The sequence below is a fragment of the Podarcis tiliguerta genome (genome assembly GCF_965153285.1).
Source record: "Podarcis tiliguerta genome assembly, chromosome: 2".
Lineage (NCBI taxonomy): Eukaryota > Metazoa > Chordata > Lepidosauria > Squamata > Lacertidae > Podarcis > Podarcis tiliguerta.
Window position 1 is genome coordinate 49,866,923 of NC_139535.1, and position 25,685 is coordinate 49,892,607.

General features: G+C 44.6%; 2 long non-coding RNA genes across 2 annotated transcripts in view; both read right to left on the reverse strand.

Annotated features, from left to right (window-relative positions):
- LOC310672420 overlaps nt 1-25,685 on the reverse strand; it is an 81,058-nt gene that overhangs the window by 40,147 nt on the left and 15,226 nt on the right. The window lies entirely within an intron of this gene.
- On the reverse strand, nt 15,955-18,050 carry LOC310672436. The gene is made up of 2 exons (XR_014508577.1): nt 17,284-18,050; nt 15,955-16,376 (listed from the first exon to the last, which is right to left on the reverse strand). It is a non-coding gene; the product is annotated as an uncharacterized lncRNA (long non-coding RNA).

The following is a 25,685-nucleotide window of genomic DNA, read 5'->3' on the forward strand; positions in this document are numbered from 1 at the left end:
TGTCGTTTCACTGAAGGGGTGCTGCGCAGAGAGGGGGATTTTTTTTTCTTGTCCCCCCCCCCTCTAAAATAAGGTGCGTCCTATGGTCAGGTGCATCCTATAGAGCGAAAAATACGGTATTTAAAGCAAAGATGTGCATTGTTGTGCTCCCACTCTCTAGCTTGCCCACTAAGTGCTCTTTGGGGCTTTTGGGGTGCTCTGAATTTTCAAGAAGCCTCAACGGGCATTTTAAGAGTTCAGCTGAAACATCCAAAATGCCCTGGTTTGGCTGCTCACCCATTCCTTGGGTGGTGGTGGGTACTGAATTTAGCGAAGGCAGTGGAGGAGATGGAAGCAGAGGGAGAAGGTGCTTCTGTTCATGTGCAGGGAATCTCTTTCCGACTGAGAGCCAGGGACATGACTTTAAGTACCAGGGTCCCCAGCCAATAAAAGACACTCTGCCTTTCAGTTCCATCCAGTTAGTGTCTTTGCCCCCCAGAGATCCTGGGATATGTACCCCCCTCTTAGATCCCAGTAGGGGAGAAAGCTAATCTGCACATGGATGGGAAAGTCTATCAAGTCCACCATATCTTTTTGTCTTGGGGGAGATGGCCATTCCTATATCTCTTTTAAAAGGGGGAAAGAGCATGCTAATTTTATGCAGAGATGCAATTTTAGAAATAATGATTATAATTCAAATAAGCCCTCGATACATCTCACCATGGTGGGGAAGACTGTGACCTGGGTGTGTGCCTGTCTGGGGGCTGCGGTTGCTGGACAACTTCAAGGCCCCTTCTGCTCTCCTCTCATAAGGTTCTTTATCTTTGAATCAGATTTTATCGGTAAGCCGTCTTCCAAATAGAGGACTCCTCTCACAGGGTGGGGTGCAAGCACAAATGAGGCTCAGGCTGCCTCGATTCAGCTCACAGCCATTCATGCAGGGAAGCTTCCTTCTTCTAGCATCCCACCTTCAGGTGTTCACCCCACCCCCTGCTCCTGCCTCTAAGGCAATGATAGCCAATGGGGTGCCCTCTGCATTACCTGGATTGCAGTTCACATCAGTCCTAGCCAGCATGGCCAATGATCAGGGTTGATGGGAGTTGTAGTCCAACGGCATCTGGAAAGCACCACATTGGCTTCCCTGGCTCTAAGGTCAATGAGAGAGGCCTTCTTATGTTTCCCATGTGCACGAGGAGGCTTTCTCAGTTGCTTTGTAGAATTCCCATACCAGGAGATCTGGAATAGTATATTATTTACAGAAGCCCATGAAGTGCCAATAAAACCCTGCTGGCCTCTCAGCGGCTTTGCTGTATGTCTACAGAGCAATCTCAAAGGACAAGTATATGGGAGGAGGCCGCAGGGCTGGGATTTATTACAGAATGGAATTGTCTTCCTCTCGGCTTCAGCAGCAATCACCGGTCCTTCTCAAGCTATAGACAAATATGGCTCCAGTTAAAATGAGAGCTGTATTCAAGGCAGGCTTATGTGCCAAGGATCCAGGTCCAGATTCCTGTTATCCATTACTTCTTCTCACTTTGTGACTTTGGGTCACACGACAGCCCTCAGTGCTCCAACACACATATGTACCCGGCACCTTCTCAGTCCATGGCTTGCATCTGGCGAAATATACTATGCTTGGCCTCCCAGCAGTTCAAGTTGCTTAACATAGGGTTATAGAAAAAGAGATGATGGAACTCACCATGAATGGCTCCCTCATTCTCTCATAATGGCGCCCACCTGAGAGGTGCCGAAACTCAGTTCCAGCTGGGGGGAAAGCCCTGGTTACTCCAGTGGGGAAGGTTCCCCCTCACAGCAAACCTGTGAGACAAGTCAGGATGAGAGGGACTGAGTCAAGATCTATGGCAGCTCATGCCACAGCAAACCTGTCAGTCTCTTTGGTGCCACAGGACGATTTGTTGATTTGTTTTAGGGGAAGGACTGTAGAGCAGTGGTAGAGCATCTGTTTTACCAGGTTCAACACCTGGCATTTCCAGCTAAGGCTGGGAAGGAATCCTGTCTGAAATCCTGGGGAGGAGCTCGGGGCACAGTCAGTCAACAATTTTGAGCAAGTTTGGACCAATGTTCTGGCAGGTTCCTATGCTGTTATTATACACTGCTAACTGGTAAACGTGGGAAGTGGGTGGCGCTGTGGGTAAAAGCCTCAGCGCCTAGGGCTTGCCGATCGAAAGGTCAGCGGTTTGAATCCCCGCAGCAGGGTGCGCTCCTGTTGCTCGGTCCCAGCGCCTGCCAACCTAGCAGTTCGAAAGCACCCCCGGGGGCAAGTAGATAAATAGGGACCGCTTACTAGCGGGAAGGTAAACGGCGTTCCGTGTGTGGCTCTGGCTTGCCAGAGCAGCAATGTCACGCTGGCCACGTGACCTGGAAGTGTCTCCGGACAGCGCTGGCCCCCGGCCTCTTGAGTGAGATGGGCGCACAACCCTAGAGTCTGGCAAGACTGGCCCGTACGGGCAGGGGTACCTTTACCTTTTTAACAGGTAAATGGTGGTAAACATGGTTCTTCCCCCCCCCCCGGAACTCATAACTGACATTGTTTCACAATCGCATTTCAGCAACCACAGGCCTCATTTATCTGGCTTTCCAGAGTATCTCCAGCCTCAGGTGGGAGGGCATAGCACAAGGAGAGGGTCAAGGGGAATTGGTCTGTTGCCTTTGGGAAAGTTCAGGCATTCTTTTGGGGAAGGGAGCCCTGTGAGAGCTGTCCAGAGTGGCTTGAATGAATCGTGCTGCAAAGTCTGAGTTGGTATTTTGATTCCAGTCCTACAGCAAGGCCAAGTGGGGGCAGATGACACGCTCCTTCAAAGATGCCTTTCACTTCAGCACAACGCGGCCTCTGTGTGTCCGGAGAGCCTTTCTGGAATGAATGAAATGACCCTCTTCATTGTGCCCCGAGCACAAACAAAACGGCAGCAGTGCGGATAGTTACTCTATCCATACTTCCGCAAGGAAGAAACTTCGGCGTGAGAGGTAACGTGGAAAGTGGGCCAAACTGAGGGTGGGAGGAAGGTGGCCGTCCTAATGTACAGATCTAGAAAATGCACAAGAAAATGCTTCTGGAAACAAGCTCATGGGGAGAGTTTATTGAACTCATTTATTGAAACATTTGGCTGTCTAAGGCAAAAGAAAAGATTCTCCTGTCAGTCTGGATTGGAAGCTCAACAGGAACAGAGCTGTGTTGTCCATTGCAGCTGAGAGCAGCAGGACAGCTTAGGGGGTTCGTGAGAGGCTGTGAGGCACACCCAGCTCTGATCTCCAACAGAGGGAACTGGCCAGGGGCTTGGGGCAATTGGTTAGGGAGGAGGCCACCTCAGGCAACTGCCTCACACTCTGACTAATGGTAGGGCCGGCCTTGTGAACCAAAGTACTGGTGAACAATGAATTAGCTATTTTTGTGTACACTGTAGCTACAGGTCTCCTGGCAGCTCTTACAGTTTTCAACCTTATATAAGAAGCAGCATAACCGCTCCAGCCAAATACAAACAGGCATTGTGATCTGCATTTGGCAGTGGTGCATGTCTTTCATACGAAAGATTATCGTTTTCTTTCCTTTTTCCTTTTCCTTTAACAGGCAGGCCTGTAAGGCCTGAATGTAGAGGGTTGTGGTATCTCCTTTGTCTGGTCTCTACCCACCAGCCCTTCGTGCTTGGCTCTTGGAGGTCACATGACCCCATGCCATGCCTCCACCACCGGCGTATCAGGGCACCAAAGAGCAGAAGCAACTTTTAACCTACAATCCAGTAACAAATGCAAAAAGGCTTCATGATACTAAAGGTGGGGGGAGGCGAGAGAGAGAGAGAGAGAGAGAGAGAGAGAGAGAGAGAGAGAGAGCGCACACCATAAAAGCAGGAAACACAGGTTTGTCACCAAATGTATACTAGACCCAGGAGCTCAGGCCGCTGCTGGCTCTTTGCCAAGCAGACCTGTGTGTCATGAACATATTTGTAAACATGTTCACTCAGCTTTAGCCATACATGCACTAAAATACAATGCGTAAAGGGGTTCTTGAAACTGAGTAGACTGGGAACTGGAGGATATTTACCATTTCCTGTGTTTATCACTACTGAGTCATATGTGTATGATAGTGAGATGGATATATTCAATACCTTTTCCCCAACCAGAAATAAATGACATATGGTGCAGAAGTAGCTCACTTATACGGAAGTATTATTATTATTATTATTATTATTATTATTATTATTACAGTGGTACCTCTGGATACAAACGGGATCCGTTCTGGAGCCCCATTTGCATCCTGAATCGAATGCAACCCGCGTCTGCGTGGGTCACGATTCGCCGCTTCTGCACATGCGCGTGACGTCATTTTGACCGTCTGCGCATGCGCGAGTGGTGAAACCCGGAAGTAACGCGTCCCGTTACTTCCGGGTCGCCACAGAGCGCAACCCAAAAGCGCTCAACCTGAAGCAACTTCAACCCAAGGTATGACTGTATTATTATTATTATTATTATTATTATTATTATTATTATTATTATTATAATATTTATACCCTGCCTTTTCCTCCAAGGAGTTTAAGGTGGCATACGCGAATCTCCCTCTTCCAGTTTTATGCTCAAAATAAGCCTGTGGGTTAGGTTAGGCTGAGAGATGGTCGCCCAGTGAGCTTCATGGCCAAGTGGTGATGTGAATCCTGGTCTCCCAAGGTCCTCAATCCCGCAGTCAGTCACTACACCACATTGGGCCTGCTCATTGGCTGTCATGGACACATGACAAGAAGACTCCCATCATTTAACTTAAAATTCTATGTGCAGACCCACTGCCTGCCTGCACATCTAAGAGATACAGGAGGAGGAGACTGTGGACAGTCAAAGCCAATTTTCTTAAGCACTACCTAACATTTAGCTGGATAAGTTGGCAAATGCCACAAGTGAATCGCCACTGGCCCTTTGGGGGGGGCATGCACATAACCCTTTTTGTATCTCATGCTCCCAGTAAGCGTCTAAAGAGTGGGGGAAGCGAAAAATATATATTTACAAATAAAGCTGTATTTGGTGGATGAAAGGACATATGATTTTTGACATGACTGAGAATCGCATAGCCAGGGACAAAGAGCTTTAAAGCGTTAAGACCAGAAGGCGGAAAATATGAAAACAACAAGAAGAGGCAGGACTGAAGATTTGGAGATATGCTTCAAAGGTCCAGACTATGGGGAGCCCGGAAAAATTAATTATTACAATTTGGATTACAATTTGGTCTTTTTTATATTACTTTCAAGAACCTGTTGCAGTTTTACACCAATCAAACTGCTATGATTTCCCCCAAAGAATTTCGATAATTATAGTATGGCAAAGGACCAGGTTATGTGAATTCTCTGTTCCTGTCACAAACTATAGCTCCAAGAGCTGCCTGCTGAGATGTAATGGTTATTAAACTAGTTTAAGTAAATTGTGTGGTGGTCACATACCATCTGACACAACTTGAAGCCAGACATAGGCAAATTTGTCAATTCTGATTTCCCTCAGTTTCTCATTTTTCCAGTCTTAAGTACTATTTCCCACATTTCCACACCAGTTTGCAATTTTTTTAAAAAAGAAAAACCTCACAAAATTTCACCAGTACTTTAGCGCTGATTTCTCCTAATAGGCACATTTTTATATGGCGTTTGCATAATGTGCACAATTTTGCAAAGCAATTTCCCCTGCTATAAAGCATGTGTGTATGCTGTTTTCACTAACAAATGCATTTTTACCTGCACTGTGTTTTTCTACATATTGCTTGCCTGGAGAAGAGCACTGCAAAATTCAGATCAGCTTGCCTATTGTTTCAGTAAGTGTGAATTAGGTTCACCTTTAAATGTGAGGTGAATGTTGTTAGCCCAAAAATGGAAACAACATGAAGTACTAACAAAAGAAGAGCGGCAGATGAAAATGATGGACTTTGCAGAACTGGCAAAACTGATGGGAAGAATCCGGAGCCAGCGAGACCAAGAATTCCCAAAAGACTAGAATAGAAGAGTTTTGGATTTGATATCCCGCCTTTCACTCCCCTTCAGGAGTCTCAAAGCGGCTAACATTCTCCTTTCCCTTCCTCCCCCACAACAAACACTCTGTGAGGTGAGTGGGGCTGAGAGACTTCAAAGAAGTGTGACTGGCCCAAGGTCACCCAGCAGCTGCATGTGGAGGAGCGGAGACGCGAACCCGGTCCCCCAGATTACGAGACTACCGCTCTTAACCACTACACCACACTGGCTCTTTATATCATATTTGAAAGACAACTGTAAGCAATTAACATCACTAGCAGGGTTATCTGAAGACTTGTAAGATGAAATTCTTACCTATTCAGGTTGAGTAATTTAATATTTTAGGTAATAATATAACAAGAATAGGAAAAGAAGTGAAATGCAAAGAAGCAAAATTTAATTTTGTAAACCATTAGGCGGGAGGGAGGGAAGTCATCAGGCTCAGTTGAGCCAAAGAGATTTAATAAGAGGATATGATGTTACGCAATGTGATTATATGTAAAACTGATAACAATTATTATTTTAAAAAATGTGAAGTGAATGGAACTTCTTCCTCAGCCCTGCTGGACACCAATACAAGTTCCCCCCCAGTCAATCTGTGGTAGCTAGCTGGGAGTAAGAGAGAGCTGAGCGGATCTGCTCAGATAGAACAAGTGACCCCCCCAAAAGAAAAACCCAATACAACTGGAAGAGCCAAGGCAAACATCTGAGACACAAACATCCATATGCGCACATAAATAGTTCCTTTGACTGTTTATCAAACTCAGGAAGGAAGTGGGATCAGACAGAGAGATCAGAAGTTGCTGACCCATCATATGACACTCCCTCTCAGAAACAAAACAAAAAAACCCCGCAGCACGCCCACACAGGAAACAACAAGGGAAGCCTTGAAAAGAGCTGAGGACACCACAGTCACACCCCGGAGGTGGCCAATCTATCAAAATTCCTAAACCAGAGATTAATAGAAGGCACACATGGACCACAATTCAGAGCCGGGGATAGGACTTCTCTCCTTTGTAGCAGATGTTTGTGGCTTGCTGCCATACAGCAAGCGAAATCTTTCCCAACACATTCGTTTAACAAGTTTTTTTTTAAAAAAAAAACTATTTATAGATGAAAGGTTATTTACGCGTACTTATGCAATGCTTTAAACTCATTTGGACTCTGCGTTCAATCAGCATCTTTCTGGATGCAAACAAAAGAACTCTCAGATAATTCCAATAGACACATTCGCTCGCACGCATATACATCCTCCAACAGCATCCATTCCTAAATGCATAAGGTGCATTAGGCTGGGAAGGGACACCACAACTTCTGCTTCTGGCAGATGAATCAGGTTGCCCACTTGCCTTGTGCAGGAAGCTGTCATGTTAAAGGAGAAGCAGTGATCACCACAAGTCAGGTGACCTTTGGCTAACAATCACTGGGAACTTTAGGCACACTCATTGTCACGAGCGTTTGCTCACCTGGCTGTCCTGACTAATTGCCATGAGGACAATCTGATGTGGCTTTTGTAGGTAAAAAGTGAAGCTATATGTGGAAAAGAAAAGACTTGCCGGATAATGTATAATTCCTGGAAGGGGTGAGTGTTCGCTCTGTACAGCTCAACAAATATTAGTCCAGTGGGTACCTTGTGTTTATTTTACCTGTGGGCAAGTTTATTCACCTTGTTTATGACTACTGAGACAAAAGGCTTCGGAACAATGGCTGTGATTGCAGGGGTGCAATGAAAAGGCTTTACAGAGGACAGGAGCACATCTCCTAAATTCTGGGAGGAAGATGCTGTGCCTTCTCAAAAGCTCACCACTGGATCCTGACTCTTGTCTTAAGACTTTAGTTTCTCATTCATACTCTACCCCCCAGTTCTCACAAACTGACAGGGCCTTTAAAAAATAAAAATAAAAGTGGAAGAACAGAGATGTGCAGCTCAGCCTTGAAGAACAGAACACACATTCCGGCCCTGACTGAAGGAAAGAAAGCTCTTGTAGAATTATATCTAGGGCTAATACATACATTCAGTTTCTGGCATGGTACAGTCTTCTCAAGTGACCCTACCACTTCAAACTTGACATAGGCTTTGCATACTGTAAAACGTTTTCCCACATCAAAACTGTGTCCCATATGAAAGTAGATTCAGGTAGGTAGCCCTGTTGGTCTGACACAGTCGAAATAAATTTAAAAATTGTCCAGTAGCACTTTAGAGACCAACTAAGTTTGTTCTGGGTATAAGCTTTCGTGTGCATGCACACTTCTTCAGATACACATGCACACGAAAACATATACCCAGAACAAACTTAGTTTGTCTCTAAGGTGCTACTGGACATTTTTAAATTTTTTTTATTATTATTCCGTATGAAAGTGTTATGTTCCAGAAAGAAGGCTTTGGGCCTAATGCATCAGAAATGCAAATATTTCATGTGGGGCATGGCATCTTTCCCACATGAAATCTGAGGGGCTATAGTTGTGTTTAGAGGACTGTACCATTCCAGGAACTGGCATTCTGAACCAGCCCTTAAGCTGGGTCTCTAGTGACTCAGGCAGACATTTATTGCCTATGTTATTTATATCCAAGCTTTCAAATAAACTATAACAGGATAGCTATGATCTTATATCTGGGTCTGACTGAATGTCAGATAGTGGTGATCCTATCCATTTTGTGGCATTACTGGCAGTTTTGGATTCACACAGTTAAGCCCTTCTTGGCTACTATCAAAGGCTCAGGACAGCAGCACGACTGGTGCAATTGCAACTAGTACAAATCCAAGAGGGGCTGCCGCCATTGTGAATGCCTCTGAACTGTTTGGGATGGTGATTGGATGACTGGGGACAATAACATGCACCAGCCAATCAGCCCAAAGGGTAGGGAGCAATAAAGGGCATGAGAATTCAGAAGCACAATTTCCCAATAATCTGTTATGGGCTGATAGCTGCCCTGGGAATATTTATAGTTTACCAGGGTCAAGACATCCCATCAACACTTAGGCAGGAGGGACGGGGCTTCCCTCTGACTCTGACACTAGAGCAAAGCCACCCACAGGTGTGCACCATCATGGTTTCCATGTTAGTTTGCACAAATGGTAGGAACCGAATTAACCTGGCGCTGCCATTTCATAGGTAATTCTATGAACAAAATCCCCATGGCAGAAGCAGGTGAACTTTGTCCATTCTCCAAAAGGTAACATAAACCCAGGACCTCGTACAGAGTTTGATGCTGTCTCTGTAGCTTCCGAGCTTTCCCCCATCACACACATGGCTTCCAGATGGAATACCATCCCTCCAAGCAAGAAGCTGTGGCTGAGGCAATTCATGGCTCATTTTGGTCTTATCATGTGCTGCCCAGGCATGTTGGACCTGATCCAGCTTCTCTTTATTTCAGTGGGCTGCTGATGTAGCCCTTTCATCAGAAGGCAGCATCCATCCTTAGATATTTTTTTGCCTAGATGATATGTTCATTGCCTCCATATGATCCATGCTACGCCTGGAACAAAGCTGAGAGCTGCTTTCTTGTTGTTTGGGCTCCCAGGCGGGATGGAGCCTGAAGGCTTTTGACTCTTATTATGCACAGGAAAATCCAATATAGCACCCTGTTGTTTGACTAGCTTTATTAGTCACTTTATTCAAAGAGCTTTCTTTTTGTCAGCTTTTTTTTGATTGAAGCTTTTTTGTGGTTACCCATCAGTTCAACCAGGGAGCGGGGGGACACAAGACTTATAAATCCAGGAGTGCCTACAATTATATCATGAGCAATGTAGTATACCCAGTTTTCAGGTCAGGCTACATGTTACACCTAGGCCCCATCTGCACTGTGCATTTAAAGTAGCATCATGCCATTTTAAACGGTTGTGGCTTCATCCAAAGATTCATGGGAAGTGCCGTTTCTTACGGGGGTTGAGAGTTGTCAGGAGACCCTCTATTCCCCTCACAGAACTACAATTCCCAGAGTGGTTTAACAGTCAATCCTTTATCCAAGGGAACCCAGTGAGCACTGGGAGGATGTGAGTCCTACATGGACAATCCCTGGAGTATGCTTGGCCAGCCTTATGTAGAAGACATTTAGTCCGCAGTACTGGTGCAAGAGTGTGGTTTCAAATACAGTGGTACCTTGGTTTTCAAACTTCTACGTTGACGAACATTTCGGTTTTCAAATGCCGTAAACCCGGAAGTAAATGCTTCAGTTTTCAAATCTGCCTCAGAAGTCAAATCAGAAACACGGCTTCCGTACTGAGTTTTCCATATTGAGTTTTCCGTTCTGAGGCTTCTGTACTGAGTTTTCGGTTTTCGAACGTTTCAGAACTCGAACGGTCTTCCGGAACGGATTACATTCGAAAAACAAGGTACCACTGTACGTTTTATTGCTCTTGGAAAAACTACATGTTAAACTTAATGCATAAGTTGTTTGTTCATATTTGATATTTGCCTGACTGTTGGAAGATTGACCACGTATATTTGTCTAGTATAAACTGTATATGTTATTCCATGCGGATGCAGCCCATTGGCCTAAATTATAACTCATCATGTTTCGTATCCAGGCCAAATAATATATTAATATATTAAATATGCATCAGTTTCTTAATGTGTCTTGTAAATCGCATCATACAGAGACATGGCTTTGAAATAACCTTGCATAACCTCCAAGGCAGTGATTGCCAGACCAGCTGAACTGCCCTTGTGGGAAGGAATTTCTGCAGGACACAGTGAAGCCCTTAAGCTCCCCCTTCTGGAAGGGCCTTTGGGAGAAGGAGCATGTGTTGCAGCCTACCATCTGGTCTCAATGACAAAAAGCCTTGTACAATTCTCACCGTGGTATCTGGCATGCACAGGCTATGGGGATGCTTGGCTCACCACAGTAAGGTAAGGAGGCGGGGGGAGGGATTCTGCAACAATCTGACACCCTGTGCTGATATGAAATTCCTTCATGGGCTTTCACCACCCCTTGATTTGTAGCAGGAGGTTCCTTTAGACGCCTGTCACACAAACACAAACAGTATGAAAGGAACAATGGGCAAATTCTATTGGTAAAGGAAGAATCAAAGCGGCCGTGGTTCTCTACCAAAGAATTATGTCACTCCCAACACTTCCACCCTCCCCATCCCGTGGTTATCTGCAACTCATAGCAGGTACTTTTTTACTCTTTAAATGAGATAGACAAGGAGACCTCCCAGCTGGTGTGAAATGACAGGTAGAAGCAAAGAGTAACTGGCACATGTGATCTCGCCTGCCCTGGTTCACAGTAATTTTGCAAATCGACTGAGATCAGCATTTTCTGAACTCTCTCAGCAAATAACCAAGTGAGAGATAGATGCCCCAGACGTATTTTATTGTGATGGGGGTCAAAATGCTCACAATGAAGCTTGTCTGCATTTGCTAAAGTTCAGTCACACTGGGAGCAAAGCCTTGGGGGCAGTACAGCAGGCACCGCAGCTATGATGTAGAATAGAAGATGAGAGGTAGAGGGGTGTGTGTCAAATTTTGGTGTCGCACAGGGTGCCGCTGAAATTTGAGACCCCAAGGTCCATCTCTGCAAGTGCTCAGGCAGCAATCCTATCTCCATTTACTGAAAAAGAAGTCCCATGGAACAAAATGGGGCATGTGCACAGGTGGTTTATTATTTGTGGCTTTCCAAATACTAAAACAAACAAACACACTCAACGTATTTGGCTGGGATTTGACGGACTGGTTTACCTGAGAAGGAAATGTTGTTTAGAAGACCAAATCCCAAAGACAGTTTCACATCTGTTGTTTATTAGCCTCGTGTTCACAATCCAAGATTCCAGTCAGAACCATGAAGCATTGCGTGTGAGAGGCTGTAGCTCAGGGTGGAAAACTGGTGAGGCTAAGAGAGACTACTAGATATTTTTTTCCTCTCTCCTCTCTCTCTGCTACACAGGTGAATTTTGTCTTAGTCCACTGTAGGTAAACTTAAGGAAGCAAATGCCGTTGAAATTAATGGCAGTTCATTGTATATAAGTGCAAACCACCATAAGGATGTTCCTGAATTTCCTTCATTTCAAAGCATCCCACTCTTTCTTGCTGGGAGAGCCACTTCAACTGAATTATTTTTTATGCCTAGCAAAGTGCCCAAAGCCAAAACGTTCCATGGTTCTGGTGAACATGTGACTCTAGACTGAAGCACAAGGAAATTGATTTAATGGAGTGAGAGAGTTTCTTCATTTACTGCAACTCCATGAATGTGATGTGTTGTTGTCTTCCAGCGTGAGAGGCAGGGTGGAAATATGTCAAGTCACCAGGTATTCATTTCCTCCCTCACTTCAAACACAGACCATAACAGGCCGTGAAACAAACGTGGAAGCGATAAAACTCCAGATCTTGGAGTAAACACATGGATAGTGTTTTGTCTACAGGTGGAGTTTATTGCATTCCTGCAAACGGTTTATAGCCTTGAGACGCTGCCGTCATCCCCCGCCTCCCTTGCCTCCTGTTCTTTCATCCATCAGCCTTGTTCTGGTATTGTCTGCTAGATCATCTCAAACCAGTTTCCCATGGAAAATAAATTTGCATCAGAGAAACAGGGAAGGGGGGATGGGAATAAGTGAGCAGGCAGCACCAGCCTTTCAAACCAGGGCTACTCAAGCTGCGACTGACCAGGCCAAATGGAGCCCACCAGCCATGTATGGTGGCTACAGAGGCTTCATAAAGACTCTGTTTTTGTTCCCTGCTTGGAGTGGTCTGGCAGGTCCCAGCATATGAATGCTGATGGACAATGCTCACCTTGGCAGATCAAAAGTCATGAGGTCCTGGTTCAAACCAATTCCGTGCCACTATGGGGTCAGGTAAGCTACAGTATCCAGGGCTTTTTTTCAGGTGAGCGCCAATGCCATTCTAAGAGAACAAGGGAGGAGCTTGTGGTGATCTCTGACAGCTCTTTTTCTAGGAAAATAGCACTGGCAAAGACCAGTCCTTTGTGGGCAGGAAAATGGCTCTTTTGGTGGTGTTGAGTCATTGTCCACTTAGTATTTGGTGTCTTGCTTGAACAATTGCATTTTGAAGGGTCAAAAGGGTGTTCTGTATCACAAGAGGAACTAACTGGTGTGAAAATCAAGCTACAACTTATGGTCCCCAAAGAGTTTCTTTTTTGGTGACACTGCTGCTTTTTGCCAACTTTGCCACATAAAGTATGCCCAGTTTGCAATTGTAAGTGTCAATGAGATGGGACTAAACCAGAGGGCCCTGCTTCTGATTCCATGTGAATTAGAAAAATTGTATCTTTATAAATACCCCGTTGTTAGCTTGCATGTAGGAATATTATTTCTTTCAATCTTATTTGTTCGTTAAAAGCAATTACATCCCACCTCTCTGAGAAATATTGCTGAAGGTGGCTAACAATGAATAATTCATCGAAAGGTAAAACATATATTTTTTAAAAATTCACAGAAAGAATCAGGAAAGAAAAGAAAGTAATATGAAGTAGAGACAGAACAAAGCAATATCTACCGGTATATGGCAGCAGAGATTAAAGCTATCCAGTTAAAATCAGCCAATGGATAGGCCAAATGCCAGCCAAAAGTAGAAATAAACAGGGAGGGGGGATTCGCTTGGAAAGTGGCACCAAAGGGGAAGGAGAGAGAGAGAGAACCTGATTCCTCAAGGGCAGTACTATCCCATCTAAAACAGGTTGAACATCCACTCTCTGAGCCACAGGCATATGGGCCACGAGCATCTCTGTTTTGTCTGTATTAAGTTTCATTTCCTTCTCCTTCATCCATTCTATTCCCAACTCCAAGCACTGATTCCTTAACACCACTCTTGGAACACGATGGCAAGGAAAACTAGAGTGAGATGGGAAGAAAGGGCCAGAGCAAGCATTTGCCCCTTCTGCCCCCACCCTCAGGCCTAAGATGAGGAGAACAGAACACAGGACACGGCTGCACCACATCATTGATCTTAGTTACTGAGGGAAGCCATGGCTTCCCCCAGAGAATCCTGGGAAATGTAGTTTGTTAAGGCATGCTGAGAGCTGTTAGGAGACCCCTATTCCCCTCACAGAGCTACAACCCCAAAGGTTCCCCAGGAAAAGGGACTGGTGGTTTCGTTAGCTGCCCCGAGGATTTCGTTGAAAGGGGAAATGCCAAAAGCAAAGGACGAACAGATCTGCTCTGATGGTGACAACTATGAACTGTTTTTGCTGGGGTAGCTAGAAGCTCCAGATGTCTTCCAGCTGTTTCAAAAATGTTGACTGCTGTGATCATTTTAACTAGGCTCTACCCATTAAGATCATAAGTGAACAAGCTTAGGTTTCCCCCAGGCTTTGCCATTTCAGGCTGTTTGGTATAGTTTGAGCGCAGGACTAACCAGTGGAGAGTGTGCCCAGATAAATGATAATGCATCTTTCACATTGAGGAAGTCAGTGTAAACACCACTTATCGTGCACATGCACATGTGCTCTGGGTTGAGTTTTCTTCCTCTTTCCAACGTCTTCATACTGTTTAGACCCAGATAAATTCTTTTTTTAAAAAAAAAAAAAGCATGCAGCATATTTTTAAAAAATGGTTTCGAAGATTACGAAATTGCCCTGTATGCAAGTGACAACCCAATGTTGTCATTCTGTAAACAGCCTCATTCAGACAGGCTTACATTGCATAGGTTTTACTGGTGATTATGCCAGTGCTTCTGTCCTGATCTAAGGTTCCTTTTTCGCTGCAGGACCTGTTGCATCTGGAAGTGGGGCTTTTTGATGAACATAGTGCGCCCATGGCAACTTCATGGCCAACCAGTGATGTGAGCCCAGGTCTCCCCAGCCCAAATCTAAGATGCGAACTGTGACACCCCTCCTTTGCCAGCTCACTATTCTATAACCAGGCCTGGCGCCAGTAGTAAACAATGCCAGGCACTGCCCAAGGACCCCCCAGCAGCTCAGAAGGGCCCCCTCGGAACCCAACCTGGCTGTGCCACTTTCCCACCCTCCATTGTATCAAGCACTGGGCAGGCTGTGGCGCCACCTTTGAATGGGAGCAACCCACTGTTTGCAGTTCCATCAACACATTTTACAGATCTAGAGCAGGGTATTGCATTTTGGACAAATTAAAATGGCAGGCGGTTACAGAGCACAGGAATCAAAATTGAAACTGCCACCTATCCAATGTGAAAACGCTGCCCTGGGGCCAGCAAGGAGGGTGGTAAGTGTGTTGGTGCCGCTGGAAAAGCAACAGCGGGTGAGCGAATGGCAGGGGGCATCTGTGGCACCTTGCCATGGATCTCCTGAAGCTTGGCACCATCCTTGTCTGTAACTGCCAGCTGATTCTAATAGATTCGGCATTGTGCTGTGTACTGCTACTGCTACACACATACAGATGCTTGGATTCTTAGATCCACTTTTGGGGCACGGCTATGGGGCTGCCATGATTATCTCCTGCATCTCAGAATTGATTGATATGCATTGGATTGGCAGGAAACAAGGGGTGCAAGACAAAATTCATGGGACACCTCAGATTGTTTCTTGGGATGCGATAACAGCAGTCTTCAGAAACAAACAGCCACACAGGTCTTTCTGAACAAATTATTGACAAGGTACTTGTAGTGGGAGCTTTAAGTCTCTCTCTTCTCAGGATCCATTCAACATAAACACACTAACATGCTAGGGAAACAGGATGGAATAATATTAGTGGGGTGCAATCGAATGGATAGAGTATGCATTTAAGGTCATAGATAAACCATAATAGAGGAATAATTAGCTGGATTTATGTGGTCTCATTAGCTCTGATAGTGCAGCACATCGGACCGAAAAGTAATTAGTGCTGTTGTACAGAAGGATTTAGAGAGCCTTTTACATTAAATACTGTCATCATCGTTAATCAGCCCAACTAAAGTTCCTGCCATTATTAGTGCACTTAACATCTCGAAACGTCCTTCTGTTCTGGAGAAGAAATAGCGCCACAGGACACACCAGACCCTGAACGCTCCAGGCTGAACCCGAGCCAAATCCCTCCGTGGAAAAGTTTCCATTGTCACCACAGTCCTAGGATAATTGAAAATTTATTTTTGACTTTATTTAAAACACTTCTGTTCCACCTCTCAGTTACGAAAACACAAACCCACAAATGTCTGCAGCAGCTAACAGAGAAGTGAAGAAGAATCAGTTTAAAATATACACAGTAAATAATAAAAACCAAATGAGCAATAGAGAAAGGAGCCAAACAATGGAACAATCAATCAGCAGCCATAAAGCAATATAAAGGGATAATGTGCAGTTGTTTGGGAGAGGTAATGGAATTCAGCAACCTCTTCCTACTTGTTCAGAAAAGCTCACATTGACTTTATTGTTCTGGCAGCCAGTGCCTATTGATGATTATGGCTCAAGATACAAGGAAAATGGAGGGTGCTTGACATCCCTTTCCAAGAAAACCATTCCATATCAGCTTCTGGGAAGTCATGAAGAGAGGCTTCTGGCTGAGATAAAGAAAGAGTTTCTGTTTGCAACAAATACTAGGAACTCATTGGAAGCTGTCTTTACTCGGTCAGGCTATTTAAGCCACCTAGCCAGTAGTACCAACTGTACTTTGATTGACAGCGACTTCCTAGGGACCTGCCACCTGATCCTCTTAACTGGAAGTGCCTGGGTCTGAACCTGGGATCTACTGCATGCAATGCATGAGCAACATCGCTGAGCTACGGCCCCATGGCCACAACCCACAATGCTTAGGGAGATGCAGGGTCATCCATGCTTGCTCATCCCAGCCCCCCCCCCCATTAAGGGGGATGCCAGCCCCCACTGCCACCGGGTGCCCTCCGCATGCCCCAGCAACCTGCAGCCTCCCTCGCTGGCTGTGCTTCCTGATCTGTTTCTTCACAACGTCTTCTTCTGGGCTTAAATTGAAATGTGGGCACCCAGGAAGGCTGCAGGGTACAGATGACTGGCAATATGGTTTGCAGTTTCTATCCCCTTTGAAAATTTTGAAATGTAACTCGTTTTCTTATCAATGGAGAATGGTTATTAAAAAAAATAAAACCAGGAGCAATTTTCAGCACAGCACAAGTCTAAACCACCATCACTTCTTAGGACAGTGAGTTCCTTACATTCATTATGCTTTGTGTGACAATGCGCTTGCTAAGTTCACACAAGCTCCTCTTTCCCCTAGTACACCCTACCCTTTATTTTTCATTCCCTTTCTCCCAAACAGTGGACAACACAAAGAACTAAACAGTATATACCGATGCTGGGCATTGACATGTAGATTAAGTGTCCCAATATCTTTCCATGCGTCAGACTCACATGGTTTTATAGCCATCCACCCACTTGCCCTCCTCTTGGTTATAGGGCCCCATTTCCTTCTCCTCACCACCCACGCACACTTACTTTTTCTCTCCATCCTCCACCTGTCTTGGCAGCAAAGCCAAGGGCACCACACCTCAGTTCTGCGGTGGCCGTGATTGGTGATCTGCTTCCTTCCCTTCCAAGGGTATTCCCATAGCTGCTACTGCAGAGGTCTTACTCTTTCTTGGCTCTTTACAACCAATGAGCTTGCTTCCCCTGTCCACACACATGAGCAGTCCCAGTCGCCCCCTGATGTACACTTGCTTGGACCCATCCAACGTGTGAACCAGGAGTCGAGGACGAACCAAAATCTAACCTGCTTTGCAGGATTGTTATTGTTGCGAAGGTGAGACTGAGGTTCTTGCAATTGCCCTGAGGCCTTGAAGGTCGTGTTGGAACAGAGAGAGAAACAAATCAGCTAGGAAGGCACAGCCTTTGAGAGGCCTCCCTCACTGTCCTGGCCCATTTGAAAATGGATATGGAGACTGGGCAAGCGTCAAAGGTCAAAGGCAAAGTTGGGCATCTGCCAAGGTCTCACACACCAACAGGAGGTGCACAGGCAAGAGCTTTTCCTCTGCAGCTCGGCGCCTTCCTTCTTCATATGCCTCTTGCTCTGCCGCAGACAATGGCGGTGGTAAAAAGGAGAAGCGATAGGGGCCACTTATTTATTAGACTTTTGTTTAGAGACTGCCTTTCTGATCAAAGCTTCCCAAGGCAGTTGACGTCATTAAAGATTTCAAACTACAACAGCAATACAAAATAGAAATGGAAAAGTACCTCAGCGCTATTAACCATCAGCCAAATAACAGATAAACCATCCCAACCTGGTTTCACAATTTACAGAGCAGTCTAGGAAGATTCAGCTCCACCACAAAATGGTGTCTCCTATGCCCATCCCTGACAACCAACCCGGAACGATGCCCTGGTTAATGGGATCACATGTTCCTGAGAGCTCCAGGGGAACTAGCAGCATAGCACTCCTGGTGGTGAGAAGGCTGACTCCCTGAGGGAGGGGGGGCCCACGGAGGGTGTCTTGTCTTCTTGCCCAGAGGCACTTCCAAAGGTGGATTTTTCACTATGTGGAGGATGAGCTCAGGATTGAACATGAAATTTGGAATGGTGCTTGGAACAGATACATGCATGTGCGCACAGAACACACCCCATCTTTCCTTCCATATCTCAGACTCTTAAGACAGCTGTCATATTGCAGTCTATTTTGTCTTTGGCTTCCCTTTGAAAATGGTGATGCTGAGATTCATACTTGAAACATAGCGTGCAGAGAACTGGCATTGTGGTTGTCTTCAAGGGAGATGTCACCAATGACAGGCTGGCTTTTGCACTGAATGGCTGGTGTTCGCTTATCCGTCCCACGGAACGGAAATCAATCCAGTAAATACAATCGACATTCACTGTGTTGCTGCTTTCATTCCAAGATGATATGTAATTTATTATGTTTCCCCCATCTGTATTGTGTTTTCTTTGCATTCAGATGAATGGGGTAGAATAGCGTGACGACAATGTAATTCATTACATTATGCAATTTTGCCACAGTGGACAAATAATGTAGTTTTCAGTGGAAGACGAACTATGGAAAAAGTGATGCATGTGATGAATACAGGGCAGAGCAGAGAACAGCGCCTTCTTACATCCCTTTTCCTGACGATTATTGGGGTTTCTTTCTCCTTCCCTTTTATTCTTCCCTGCCACCTCTAGAAATATTTGGAAGTGCCACATCCAGCCCTCCCTCCCTTTCATCACAGAAATGATGTAGAGCCGCTTCCTTTGATCACACACATGAAGACAGAACAAACGGTGCCTCCAGAGATCCTGCTCGCTGCCAGCAGTCGGCAGGTGTTGCTTGGGCTGCCGCCAAAACACCACCACAGGCTACCTGGCAGAGCGTGGATGCAGCACCTGCACCTGTCTCTTTGAAAGCCAAAAGTGAGAAGGCAGAGCAGGTCACCAGGTGGAGGGTGCCACTCTATCAAAGAATGGGGAAAAAAACCCTGTAACAATACAGCAATTTGACCTCATTACTCATTTGGCTCCTGAAAGAAAGAAAAAAGGATGTAAGAATCCAAGGTGCACTATGATTCTTCAACCTGCTAAGCAAAAGACCAGCGTCAAACTCTTATCCAGGCTGGAAAACCAGGGTTGAGAGAGAACTAAAAAAGCTATTTAAAAACAAAACAAAACACCAAGGCAGCTTGCAGACATGGCACCAGGAAAATACCAATATCTATCCATTAACTTCTTGGGTGTTAAGATCAGCAGAGGGGCGCTTTTGGTAGTTCCTCTGCTCTCAGACGCTCAGGGTGGGCAGAAATGGCATTCTCTGTGGCCACTGGTGGAGGAAGAGGGGTGTGGGGGGAGCGCACCGCCCCTGGCAGCGTGATCCCAGTGGGGAGCCACCGCAGCTGCCCCCCTGCTCATGCTGGGCGCCATGTCCCCTAGGATGCGCACCACACCCCTGCGGGCAGTGCGCCACACCCCCAGGACACATGCCATCCCCGGCCCTGGCCCCGCCTGCTCTCCGCCCCCCCCCCCCGGTGCCAGAGCATGAAGCTCTGCCACTGTCTGTGGCAGCCCCTAAGTTGTTGGATTCCCTCCCCACAGAGGTGAGTCTGGCCCCTTCACTATAACAGTGGTACTTCTAGATACGAACGGGATCCATTCCAGAGCCCTGTTTGCATCTAGAGGTAAATGTAACTAGCGACAGCACATCTGTGCATACACACGTCACTTTTTGCCACTTCTGCGCATGCGCGTGATGTCATTTTGAGCGTCATTTGAGAGTAACACGCTCCCATACTTCCGGGTTGCCGAGGAGCGCAACTCAAACACGCTCAACTCAAAGCATATTTAACCCGAGGTATGACTGTACAGCTTTCATTGTATGCTGAAAATACAACTCTTCACCCTGATCTTTGACACTTGGGATGCATTTTTCAAGGTGTTCTTGTGACTGTCATTTGTTTTAAACTGTTTTATTGTTGCGTTCTATTGTTGTGTTGTGACCCTGGGGTGAATGTTTTTATTGGTTATTGCCAACCCAAACAACAACAGCAAGCCATGCACAGTATTTACATACACCCAGTTCAATCTGGTACACCAGAAACAGTCCAACAGCACTTTACTAAGAAAATTTAAGGAATGTGTGAAAACTATTAAAAAAAATACCAAAAAAACTAGCGGCTTTTATAAAATATTACCAGATTTGGCAGAAGACTCCATGGAAGTACTCACAAAAATCACCAGCATATGCTATCCTTCTTATTATAAATCCTTGCATAGAATTCCTTGCAATGTCCCTTTATTTGGCTCCAGCTGAAGCTTCTTCCTTTCCAGCGGCATCCAAACTATGTAAAGGCCCCACTTGAGTATGTGCATTGAAATCTGGTGGATCAAAGTTTCCTATTCATGCTAGATTACCATTCAGTCTCCCTTGCAGAAATCAAAGGGATGTTGCAGTTTATGTCCTGTTTAATCTCCTTTTGCAAACAAGGGATCTAGCAGCTCTCTAACTGATTTTATTGTTGTAAATTTCTGATCACACACTGAAAGAAATGAGCCGGTAAAATCTCAGCTACATTTGTTGATCAAAACTCAGATGCACCATATAAAGAAATGTTATCAACGCTGTTAGCTGCAGCTAGAAAGCTAACAGCAAGAAATTGGAAAACTGAAGATGGAGGAACATTCGATGAATGGGAAAATTTAACACGGCAATATGCCCTAATGGAAAGATTGGCAAAGCCAATCAGAAAAACCAACATAGAGGATGAGTTCATTAGATGGCGGCACAGGTTCATTCTACATTCCAGAATCAGTGAAAATAGGACTTCAGTAGCAGCTTCCTAAGAACTTTCCTGGAGAGACTTGATAGGTTGAGATGAAACAATGTACTGCCCTTCACATTCTCCCTATGCATTATGAAAATAAGCTTAATGACACAAAAGGGAATATTGTACATCAAAGAAACCAAACCAAATATGATGTGATATTTTTGCATGATATTGTTATATAAAGTGGGGTGTGTGTGTGTGTGTGTGTGTGTGTGAATATGTGTACTGCCATTTGGGAGGGAGGGAGCTGAATACCGTCCAAAACTAAATTCAACAGGGGAAACAAACAAATGAAATGGTGGGTCATTGCTATGAAGAAGGCAGCCCTGCAAGTTTTCACTACTTGGTTCAATGAAGGTCTGTTTACTCTTGGGTAAAGAAACGGAACGCAATAATAAGTTTATATATAATACGTGCTTGGTAACAAATGACAAGAAGGGTATTTGTATATGCTTTCAAGCCTATGAGGCCATGTCCACTGTGCCCAGCGAGTTGCAACAGGAATGAAAAAGCTTTTTGCATTTTAAAACTTAAGCCCCAAATCAGTAACATTTTAAAGAGTGAAAAATGCTACAGACTCATAGAGAGATGCATTGCCTATCCATAGAATCAGAGTGTTGTTCTGAGGAAATGGAGCTGGATTCTTTACATAAAAGTGAGTGAGAGTTTCCTTCTAACCATGTAATAAAATCTCTGAAGCTGTTGTTTCTCCTCCTCCTCCCTCCTTTCATTAGTTTACACTTGCTTCATTTTCTGAAGTTCTCTTCAGCTGAAAGGGGAAGATCAGTGTACTACTTAAAAATATAAATGAGGAGGGGAAGCCCATGGGCACAGGAATCATAATACATATTCCAAACCCAGTGGATCAAGAGATGCTTCCAAAACATGCTGTGGAGTGGCGTTCTCTCAAAACTTCTCCAGGGCATGGTGTGGGGGAGACAAACACAAGATGAACTCATTCACAAGAGTTATGGGATGTTTCTCTGTGCAGATCGTGGTCAAGTGAGGAATGCAGAAAGTCTGCCTTGCAACGGAAACAGCACTTGCAAAGAAATCCAGGCTGAGATATCTCCACAAGAGTGGGGTCAGATTAGACAAGGGGGAGAAATTCTGTCCTGTTCACATTTAAAGGCTACCTGATTTGCACTTTCCAAAACAATATGCAAACCGAAACACAGCCATCAAATGCAGTTCTCCAGCTAAGCAATGTATAGAAAAACTCATATACTTGTGCATAATTAGTGAACATAACATACGGAAATGCATTATATTAAAGGAAACAGCTTGCAAAAGCATGCACATTGGGGGAAATGGCATGTAAAAATATATTCGCTCTAAAATTCTAGTGAATTTCCCACCAGGATGTTTTAAAGGCAGGTTGACAAACTGATGTAGAAACATGGAGAACTAAACTTAAGATTGGGAAAATGACAAATGGAAAAACCGAAATGGATTCACCCATCCCCGTCAGATGTATCTCTTTCTAGCTATTCCTTTTTATTTTGAGTCAGTGACACACTTCCTTGTGCCTGGCTTCAGAAGAGGTCAGCTCCTTCTAGCATGCAACTCTTACATATTCCAAACATCTTTCCTTCCCCACAGGCATCTTTAGGCATATTTCAAGTTTCCTCACCCAATGACCTACTTGATGTTATTACAATAAATGATTGTCCCAGCAGCAGATCCAAACAACCCAGAGTAATGAGAAATGTTATTCTGCTGGTTCATGTGCCATGTATCATATACATGCAATGAGTGGCTTTAAATAATAGTTTTCATTGAATGAACTTACTGGATGGGTGGTTACTGTTTTGGAATGAGCCTTTACTGGCAGATGCTAACTCAGAAGTGCTAGTCCCATTTTGTCTCACACATTAGCAACATCTAGCGTAAAACTGAGAGAAGAGAGTGACTTTTCACAGGGACCAGCCAAAGAGAACACACTGCACAAATCATAACTCATCTGCATTGGCTTCCATTTTGCTTCTGGGCCAACTCAAACCACACTGCTGGTACTGTCAGTCACTTGGCTACTGGAAAGAGCTGGTGTTCGTCCAACTAATAAGCATTTTCTGAAGGTGTCAGAGAAGTACTCAAGAACTATGTTTAAAGCAACTTCACCTTCTGAAGTTTGATTATTTTTAAAAGCAATAAACAACAAGTTTTCTTAACTATCCATTGGCACTGAACAACTCAACTGAAACAACTCACCACCACCCCTTCCTTCTTGTAGAAGTGGAACCAGAACTGGTTCAACTGCTCGCACCAGGTGATTTATTAAACAGCTTTATCCATTTGCTTTTTCCATTCATAAATTTACTAAGAGAATCTGCACTTTTTTAATGACTTTGTTCATCATGTTCAATTATTCAGCGACTGATTTTAGAGAGCCTGTAAATAATTCACAAACTGTTCCTGTGATTCTTTTTTTGATCCCTGGAGTTCTTCATTCACGTGGCTGATCACACATGAATGCCAGGCTCCAGCGTCAGACATTTCAGTGAGCTTGCTAGTAATTTATAGGAAAGGCTCCCCAAACCTTCCCAAAAAAATCCTCATTAAATGGTCCTTTAAGCAATACAGTCCCCTTACGAATGTAGGGTAAAAAATCTCCTGCAACACACCTCAAACCAATGCAGGGCTTTATATTGGGACGCAAAAGCTACTCTTCCTTCTTGCTGGTTGTACCTGCAAGCTCTACACTTCATTCTACAATTGTGCTCACAATGGGGTGACGCTTCCCAAAGCAAGCTGGAAGTATGAATGGCAGAGGCGCATCATTCACATGCACTAGAGATCTGTGGCCCAAACAGAGCTCATAAGCACATTTATCATGGGTATTCAATAAGGCACGGCTGCCACTCACATTTTACACTTTTACTGCAGAGGGGAGAAAAAAACATTGTAATGCATTGCCACATAAAATATAGGCTCACGCCAATACTTTTTCAGTATGTATGCAGGGGGAGAAAGTGTGCATGTAATATACATTGCCAGGTGTGAAATTTGTTGTGTGTATTTGTTCTGGAGAAGGAACACAAATTAGAAAGGACCAGTCTAGCTGCCTGAGGCAGACCAGCAAATGGGGCCTACACACACACACACACACACACACACAGAGGGGGGGGGGTTATAGTCCTAAAGGCCAGCAAACTGATTTGGGCACCTGAGGCAGAAATAAAATCCACAAACACTTCCCCAACAGTATAAAAAAACCCCTAATGATTTTCATCTCTTTTGTGACACCCAAAATCAGCTGCTTGAGGTGGCTGCCTCTCCCTCATTCTGCCTAACGCCAGGAGCAAAACCTGAAGGCACTATTGGCAGTGAATGTCCAACAAGCCATACATGCAACAGAAGGACCCTTGACGTGATGATGTTCACCAGCATACACAGGGCTGTGGGTTGATTTTTCCTACACCAGTGTGTACCTTCCTAAAGAGTGCAGTGCATTTGAAATGACTGAAAGTGTGATCCCAGTTAAGAAATGGAACATGAGCCTGGCTACAGGCACACCTGCTTGATAGATTCATTTGGAAGTTTTATACTACTCTGGCTTTCTGAATTGAACCAACAAGGCAGACTGAAACAGTACAAAACAGAGAAAACACATGCAAGCAGAACTACAGACGTACACACAAACAAACCAGCAGCCCTTAGTCCTCTGCTGATGGCAATGGCCAGAGCAAGCTTCTTGTCTGCTCTGCGATCCTAGGACAACTGGCAGATGGAGCAGACCTTCTCTGGGCAATGGGTAGGGTGCCAAGTTGGTTTTCCCTTTGATGTGACATTCTTCCTGGGAGTTAGGAAGTACAAGTTCCCAATGACCCTTTGTCCTCTGACCGATGGTGTTCATGGAGCAGTGCCAAATGAAGGCTAACCAGGAGACTCACAGGAGCAGGGGTAATTCTCCCTTTTGCATTTCTTCTGGGTTTTTCTTTTTCTTTTTTCTGTGTAAGGTGTCAGAACCTTACGCCTCAATTCTAATGAAGTTTCATCTATTTACATCTCAAAAGAAGTTTCTCCTGAACTTAGAAATTCAGGACTCTGCTGATTTTCTTACAATACATTCCACAGCTGAAGACTAGTTTCAGTTTAAAGGTAAATTGCTAGCTTGTGCAAACAGTGCTGTGAGGAAATCATTCATAGGAACAGGAAGTTATATAATTAGGAACGTACATTAGTTTTTAAAGCACAAAGATAAAATGCTATTCTGCAATAGGAGCTATGGCTTAGTCCACAACACATTTTATTGTTGCCAGTTATGCAAAACGGGAGAGCTACATATTAGAGAACTCCTTGCATAAGGCAAACCCAGTATTAAAGGTTATCACAATGAAAGAGAGCAGAAATAAATATAATGTCATTATTGAAGAAATCTACAGTGCAGAAAAATTAGAGTAGTGTACATTTCTGGTTATTTTGTTCCAAAAGGTACCAAAAAGCTAGCAGAAAGTGGGCTTGGTGATACAGCTCCATGCATAAGGCCCCGAGTTCATTCCTAGACTTCTCCGGGGAAAGAGCTACAGGGCTAAGAAAAAAAATTGGATCTTGGAAAGGTGCAGATGGTCAAAAGAGAACACTGGGCAACAGACTAAT